Here is a 7,847-nt window from a genome sequence, read left to right as displayed (position 1 = left end):
AACCCAATTCCCAAAAGGAAAAGAGTTGTCCGCCCAAATGTCATAAACCCGATTTCGCGAGAAAAAATGGGGCATCGACATACCCTAGACCTTGTTACCATTGAATTATCTTTGATTTAGCATATTGTTATTTTTAATATCATCTGAAGTAGTTAAACAAAAACCCAACCTTTATTGATAAAAATCTTGCATCTGGAAATTGTTTGAGTTGATAATAGCATTGCCAAGAGTTGTGATAGATAGGTTAGTTCCCTGAGGATTCGACTCCGGACTTAAAACCGGATTATATTTGCAATGACCGCTTTGTCTTTTAGAAGACGTAGTTGGGCGTGATCAAATTTTGGCGCCGTTGCCGGGGAATTAATGGTGTTATTTATTACAACTTAGAAGTAGTGTTAGAATTATTAGTTTAGATCAATTTCGAAGGTGTTGAACAACTTTTTTTCATTGAAATTCTCACGTTTGAACTCTTGTGGGATTCGGGTGTATGCCTAGAAAGTCTTCGAGGACTGGAGAACTGCTTGAAGGACTCTTAGACCCCGAGAAAACATTCAGGGCATTGAACCGTGCCAACAAGAAGAACCAACAATCACAACAACCACACCAACTTGAAATTGAGATGGGAGATAACGTCAACGGAAACATCAGGGTTGACCAAGCTGACCCAAACGTCAGAGTGGTGGCACCTCTTGTGCCAGAAGCTGCACTTTATGATTAGGCACAACCCACAGCTGACAACCTGGCCACTGCCATTGCTGTGCCCCCAATACAAGCGGAGACATTCCAGATCACCAACAACATGCTGCATCTTCTGCAAAATAAGGGATTGTTCTCCGGATCACACATTGAAGACCCTCAACAACACTTGAAAATTTTTCTGTCGATTTGTGTGACTCAAAGGCAGCCGAATGTGACCACAGAAGCTATCAAGCTGTTACTTTTCCCGTTCTCTGTGACTGGGGAAGCTCAGACTTAGTTGAATTCGCTCCCAATAAATTCCATTGTCACCTGGGAGGAATTAGTCAAGCAGTTCCTAAATAAGTTTTACCCGCCCAACAAGACTGCAAAACAGATTGATGAGATACTGTAGTACAAGCAGCAGCCTACTGAGACCTTGCAGGAAACTTGGGAAAGATTCAAAGGGATGCTAGTAAAGTGTCCCCACCATGGTATTCCAGACCAGATGCTCGGCCAGAGATTCTACATGGGGTTAGTTGACAATTTAAAGGCCAATGTAGACGCTTCAGCTGGGGGTGCATTTTTGAGTAAGACATTCACCGAGTGCAAAATCCTTCTTGACAAGATGTCCCAGAATTCGGGGTGGATGACTAGAGGTATAACACTAGCACCCATAGTGCATTTAGTTCCTCTTGACACAAATAATTCGCATGCAGAGAACATAGCTACACTCAGGACTCAGATGAGTATATTGACAAAGAAGATTGATGAGATGGGTACAAAGCAAGTGCATATTGTTGACACAACAAATGGAGGACTGTGTACACCCTGCGTTAATCAGTCTTATGTGTGTTCATGGAGTGGAGAAGGCGACAACCAAGGGGTAAGAGAAGATATCAATTATGTCAACAACTTTGGAGGTCAGAGATAAGGAGGACAACAGTGGAGACCGGCACCAAATCAGCAATACAGACCAAACATGCCACAGCTTGGGGGTATGCAACCCCAAGGCCAAATGGTGCCATACCAGAGACAACAGGGCTATCCACAGCAGAACCAACAACAATTGACATATCAGCCACCTCCTCAGCAGCAAGATAACAACATGGTAGAGATCAGGGGTATGCTTCAACGACTCATTGGAACAAATGGTAAGATGCAGGAAAAGTTGGCAGTGCATGATTCATCTATAAAGAACATTGAAAATCAGTTGGGGCATCTGTCTATGGCTTAAAACAACCGCCCCCAGGGAACACTGCCAGCGGACACAAACATTAACCCCAAGGAGCAAAACCCGAATCAGCTGATGGCAGTAAGTCTCCGGAATGGGAGAGATTTAGACAAAGAGCAGGAAGTTGCACAAGCCAGCAAAGAGACTATGCCAGCCACTCTAGTTCCATTAGAGGTAGATGAACCAGCAGAACTTACCGAGGTGGTGGTTGAACAGGGTCAGGATGAAAACGGTAAGGCTAAGGTGAGTGAACAAGCTGCAGAACAGGTGGTACCTCTTGTGCCACAGAACCCCAACAGAGAGAAGCCAGCAAGCAGCGCGCAAAGGGTGATACCTGCACCATTCCCTCAGAGACTAGCAAAACAAAAGAAGGAAGATCAATACAGGAAATTCATGGAGATGTTGCGTCAAATTCAATTGAATATTCCTCTGATGGATGCCTTGAGGGAGATGCCAGGTTATGCAAAGATGATTAAGGACCTAATGTCACGAAAGTTTGATTTTCAGGACCTATCCACAGTAACTCTGACACAAACCTGCAACGCAGTAGTGACAAGACCCATGGCTCAAAAGATGTCTGACCCAGGCAGCTTTACTATTCCATGCACTATTGGGAGTTATGCCTTTGCAAAGGCATTATGTGACTTAAGAGCCAGCATAAATTTGATGCCTCTAGCTATATACACCAAACTGGGCATTGGCAGAGCTAGACCGACTTCGATGCTATTGCAACTGGCTGACCGCACGGTTAAAAGGCCAACTAGGATTCTTGATGATGTGTTGGTACAAGTGGGGAAGTTTGTGTTCCCTGCAGACTTTGTTATTCTGGATTGTCAGGAAGATGAGGAGATACTTATCATTTTAGGGAGGCCATTCTTAGCCACTGGGAGAGCACTGATCGATTGTGAAACTGGGGAATTAAAAATGAGGCTGAATGATGAAGAAGTCATATTCAACGTTCAGCAATCCATGAGGAGACCCAGTGAATATGCTAATTGCTCCCTAGTGGAGGTAGTGGATGTGATCCTGCACGAAGATGATGTGACCCTGACTGCTAAAGATCCATTGGAGGCTTGCCTAACAAACTTAGAGGAGATGGATGGTGAAGGGTTGGCTGAGTGGGTCATGGCACTCGAAGGCCAAGGATTCTGGAAAAGGGAACCTCAGTTCGAGTCCCTTGAGTTAGAAAAGAGGGCTACACCACCGGCAAAACCATCAGTAGAGGAACCACCCAAATTGGAGCTGAAATCGCTCCCAGCTCACCTCAAGTACATTTTCTTAGGGACTGATTCTACTTTGCCTGTTATTATATCATCCGATTTGCTAGATGTGCAGGTAGAGCAACTCTTACAGGTGCTACAGGAATGTAAGACTGCCATTGGTTGGACCATGGCAGACATAAAAGGTATCAGCCCAGCTTTTTGCATGCACAAGATTCTCTTGGAAGAAGGGGCACAAACCTTCCAGAGAACATCAACGAAGGCTGAACCCAAATATGAAAGAGGTGGTGAAGAAGGAAGTGATCAAATGGTTAGATGCGGGTATCATCTTCCCCATCTCTGACAGCAATTGGGTCAGCCCTATTCAATGTGTGCCGAAAAAGGGAGGAATGACGGTTGTCCAAAATGAGAATAACGAGTTGATCTCAACTCGTACAGTCACGAGATGGCGGATTTCCATGGATTACCAGAAATTGAACACAGCCACCCGGAAGGACCACTTCCCCCTGCCATTCATTGACCAAATGTTGGACAGGCTGACCGGGCGATCTCACTTCTATTTTCGTGGATTGGTATTCGGGGTACAATCAGATCTCAATAGCCCCCGAAGACAGAGAGAAAACATCGTTCACCTGTCCGTATGGCATCTTTGCCTTTCGGAGAATGCCTTTTGGGCCAATGCACCGGCGACATTTCAACAGTGCATGTTAGCCATTTTCACAGACATGGCGGAGGACATTATGGAGGTTTTTATGGATGATTTCTCCGTGGTGGGGGATTCATTCGAGGACTGTCTTCACAACTTAAGAAGAGTGCTCAGAAGATGTGTGGAGACAAATTTAGTGCTGAACTGGGAAAAGTGCCGTTTTATGGTACAAGAAGGGATAGTCCTGGGGCATCGAGTGTCCAGTAAGGGAATCGAGGTTGACCATGCTAAGGTTGACGTGATTGAGAAGTTACCACCGCCTACTTAAGTCAAGGCGGTGAGAAGTATCCTTGGGCACGCAGGGTTCTACAGGCGATTCATAAAAGATTTCTCTAAGATTGCTAACCCTTTATGCAAACTCCTTGAAAAGGATCACCCCTTTGTGTTTTCTAATGATTGCAGGTTGGCATTTGAGGAGTTGAAGAAGAGACTGGTGACTGCACCCATCATTGTTGCACTCAACTGGGAGCAACCGTTTGAGCTCATGTGCGACGCAAGTGACTATGCCATAGGAGCAGTCTTGGGGTAGCGAAAAGATAAACTGATGCTCCCGATTTACTATGCAAGCAGAACGCTAAGCGGTGCACAACTCAATTACACCGTGATGGAGAAGGAGATGTTGGCTGTCGTTTTTGCATTCGACAAATTCAGGTCATACTTGATTGGCTCAAAAGTTATTTTTTACACTGACCATGCAGCAATTAGGTACCTGATAGAAAAAAAGGAGTCAAAGCCACGCTTGATTCACTGGGTTCTTCTGTTACAAGAATTCGATCTGGAAATACGTGACAGAAAAGGGACAGAGAACCAAGTAGCTGACCACCTCTCAAGGTTGGAAGGAGCTGAAAAGAAGGTAGAGGTTGAGGATATAACAGAGACATTCCCGGATGAACAGTTACTAGCAATGACAATGGAGGAGGCACCGTGGTATGCTGATATTGCTAATTATTTAGCAAGTGGTATTGTACCTTATGAACTCTCCTCAATTCAAAACAAAAAGTTCTTTCATGATTGTCGGTCTTATTATTGGGATGAACCTCTAATGTTTACAATATGTGTAGATAACATGATCCGGCGGTGTATCCCCGAGAAAGATCAAAATTCTGTTTTGCAGGCTTGCCATGCTTCACCATATGGTGGACACTTTGGAGGAATTTGGACAGCAGCTAAGGTGTTGGAGTCGGGCTTATATTGGCCAACTCTATTCAATGATGCCCATGCTTGGGTCAAAAGTTGCGATGAATGCCAAAGGACAGGCAACATATCTCGCAGACACGAGATGCCAATGACCACAATTCAAGAGGTGGAGGTTTTTGACATGTGGGGGATCGATTTCATGGGGCCATTTGTCAGCTCGTATGGTAACAAGTACATATTGGTAGCAGTTGACTACGTCTCCAAGTGGGTCGAAGCAGTGGCTCTCCCGACCAATGATGCTAAATGGGTAACAGGCTTTCTAAAGAAGAATATTTTCACACGCTTTGGCACCCCGAGAGCTATACTCAGTGATGGCGGAACCCATTTCTGCAATAGGGCGTTCGCACGGCTGTTGGAAAAGTATGGAGTTCGTCATAAAGTGACCACCCCGTACCATCCACAGTCGAGCGGGCAAGTTGAAGCGTCCAACAGGGAGATTAAAAGTGTCCTTACAAAAACAGTGAATGCAACAAGGACTGATTGGGCAAAGAAGCTGGATGATGCATTGTGGGCGTACCGCACAGCCTTCAAAACTCCAATTGGTATGTCACCGTACAAGTTGGTGTTTGGAAAGGCATGCCACCTGCCGGTAGAGCTGGAGCATAAAGCACTTTGGGCATTGCGGCAGTTGAACTTGGACATGGAGACAACAGGCACTAACAGAGTCACTGGGTTACACGAGCTAGAGGAATTCAGGTTCCAGGCATTCGAGAGTGCTAGATTATACAAAGAACGGATGAAACTAATGCATGACAAGCACATCGTGGACCGAAACTTCAAATCCGGAGAGCTAGTGTTGTTATACAACTCTAGATTGAGATTGTTTCCGGGTAAGTTGAAGTCCCGATGGTCAGGACCCTTCAGAGTGGTGCAAATGTTTCCAAGTGGAGCTGTAGAGATTGAATCAGAAGATGGGACGAATAAGTTCACAGTTAATGGGCAAAGGTTGAAATATTACCTTGGAATGGCAGATGAGAAAGGGGATAGAGAGATAATAACGTTGGAAGAGCCCCAGTACGCGGATGAGGAGTGATGATCCGAGCTTGCGTCGTGCCGCGACGTTAAATCAGGCGTTGCATGGGAGGCAACCCACGGATGTTGTAGTTTTTGTTTTCTTACGTAACTTCCTATAAAAAAAGGGGGGGGGGGGGGGGCATCGCACCGCGACCGCGGCGCGACCGCGGTAGAGGCCAAGTATTCTTCCTCATAATTGCCAGACCCACCGCGACCGCGGTGGGACCGCAGTAGGACCGCGGTGAATCGACAACATTCTGCCTCACTTTTATTAGCTCCCCGCGGCCGCGGTGAGTGCCCAGGTAAGTTTTTTTTTCTTTTTCTTTTTTCTTTTCTTTCTTTTCTTCCTCTTTTAGTTTATAATTTTTCAACCCCCCTAATACCATCTACCTGCACGCCCAACCCCCCTCGCTTCCCCAATTCCTCTCTCTCTCTAAACCCTAACCTCTCAAATCCCTCTTCTCTTCTTCTTCTTCTTCACTCCTCCTACTCCCTCCATCTCCATTCCTCTCACTCTATCTTCCATCAAGGTATGTCATTCTCCCCCCCTACCTTTTCTTTTATATTTTATTTTAGTTGTATGTAGTTTCATATTTTTAATTGTGTAGTATTTCTAGTAGATTTTTGTTCTTTTTTTCTTTTGAATTTTGTTTTTGTGGTTGCTTGTTAAAGGGTTATGTGTATAATGTGATGGAGAGGTGTATGTTTGTGGGTGTTGAACTAATTATTGGGGGGTGTAATGGTGTAGTACAACTTGTGATTTGGGGAAAGCATTGATATATTCATATGGGCTATATGTGCTAGGAAAGTGTCTTGCCCACAAGGTGTTTGTGGAATTGCCCCAATGGAGTTATAAGGGCGAATGTGACCATGGTTGTGGTGAAGTTTGAGTAACCACCCATAGTTCACACAACTCACACCCTCACTGATAGGCGATTCTCTGTTTGACAGGTAAAATGCAACCATCCAGGAAGAGACGCATAACAGGGTCCTCCGCTAGTGGACCGGGCAGCTCCTCAAGAGCTAGGGGTCAAGCTAGTGCGGCACAGTTTGACCGCACTAGGTTTGTCTCCAAACCGGTGGGGGACAGGTACAATGCAAAGGCGTCGAAGAAATTGTTACATGAGGTGCATATTGACCGGGAAGCCTTAGAAGTGGACTGCCCGAATATCTTTGATGAGTTGAGGAGGTGTCAGCTGGACATCTTCTTTGAGGAACCGGAAGAGGCGAACGTACAGGTAGTGAGGGAATTCTATGCTAACTTCCCGGAACACGAGAATGGGGTTGTCACAGTACGCAATACCCGGGTAAATGCGTCCCTCGAGGCCATACGCAGGGTGTACCGGCTGCCAGTATTCATGGGGGAAGCCGATAACTATTGTACTTATCGCCGATCAAGTGCCTTGTGGGCAACTCTTCTTGAGACAATATGTGTGCCAGACAGAGAATACATATGGATAAAGCACGGGATCACACTTAACTCCCAATCTCTCAATTGGGAGGCTAAGTGTTGGCTCACAATCATCAACAGTCGGCTGTTTCCCTCCAGCAATACTACCGATGTCAATCAACCACGGGCAACAACTATCTACTGTTTCATGACCCACCAGGATTTTGATGTTGCCCAACTCATTCATGATGAGATGTTCATCCGCTCACTTGAGTTACTCAAAGGTTTTTACTTCCCTTCTCTGGTCACCAAGTTGTGCCGTGCTGCTAGAATCCCTGAAAACCTCAGAGTTGATGGGAAATTGACATTGAAAGCCCCGTTTCGGGCGAGCAAAATCACAATAGATCGGAA

This window comes from Nicotiana attenuata, chromosome 12, assembly GCF_001879085.1.
Source record: "Nicotiana attenuata strain UT chromosome 12, NIATTr2, whole genome shotgun sequence".
In the NCBI taxonomy this organism is placed as follows: Eukaryota; Viridiplantae; Streptophyta; class Magnoliopsida; order Solanales; family Solanaceae; genus Nicotiana; species Nicotiana attenuata.
This window is presented reverse-complemented; position numbering follows the sequence as displayed.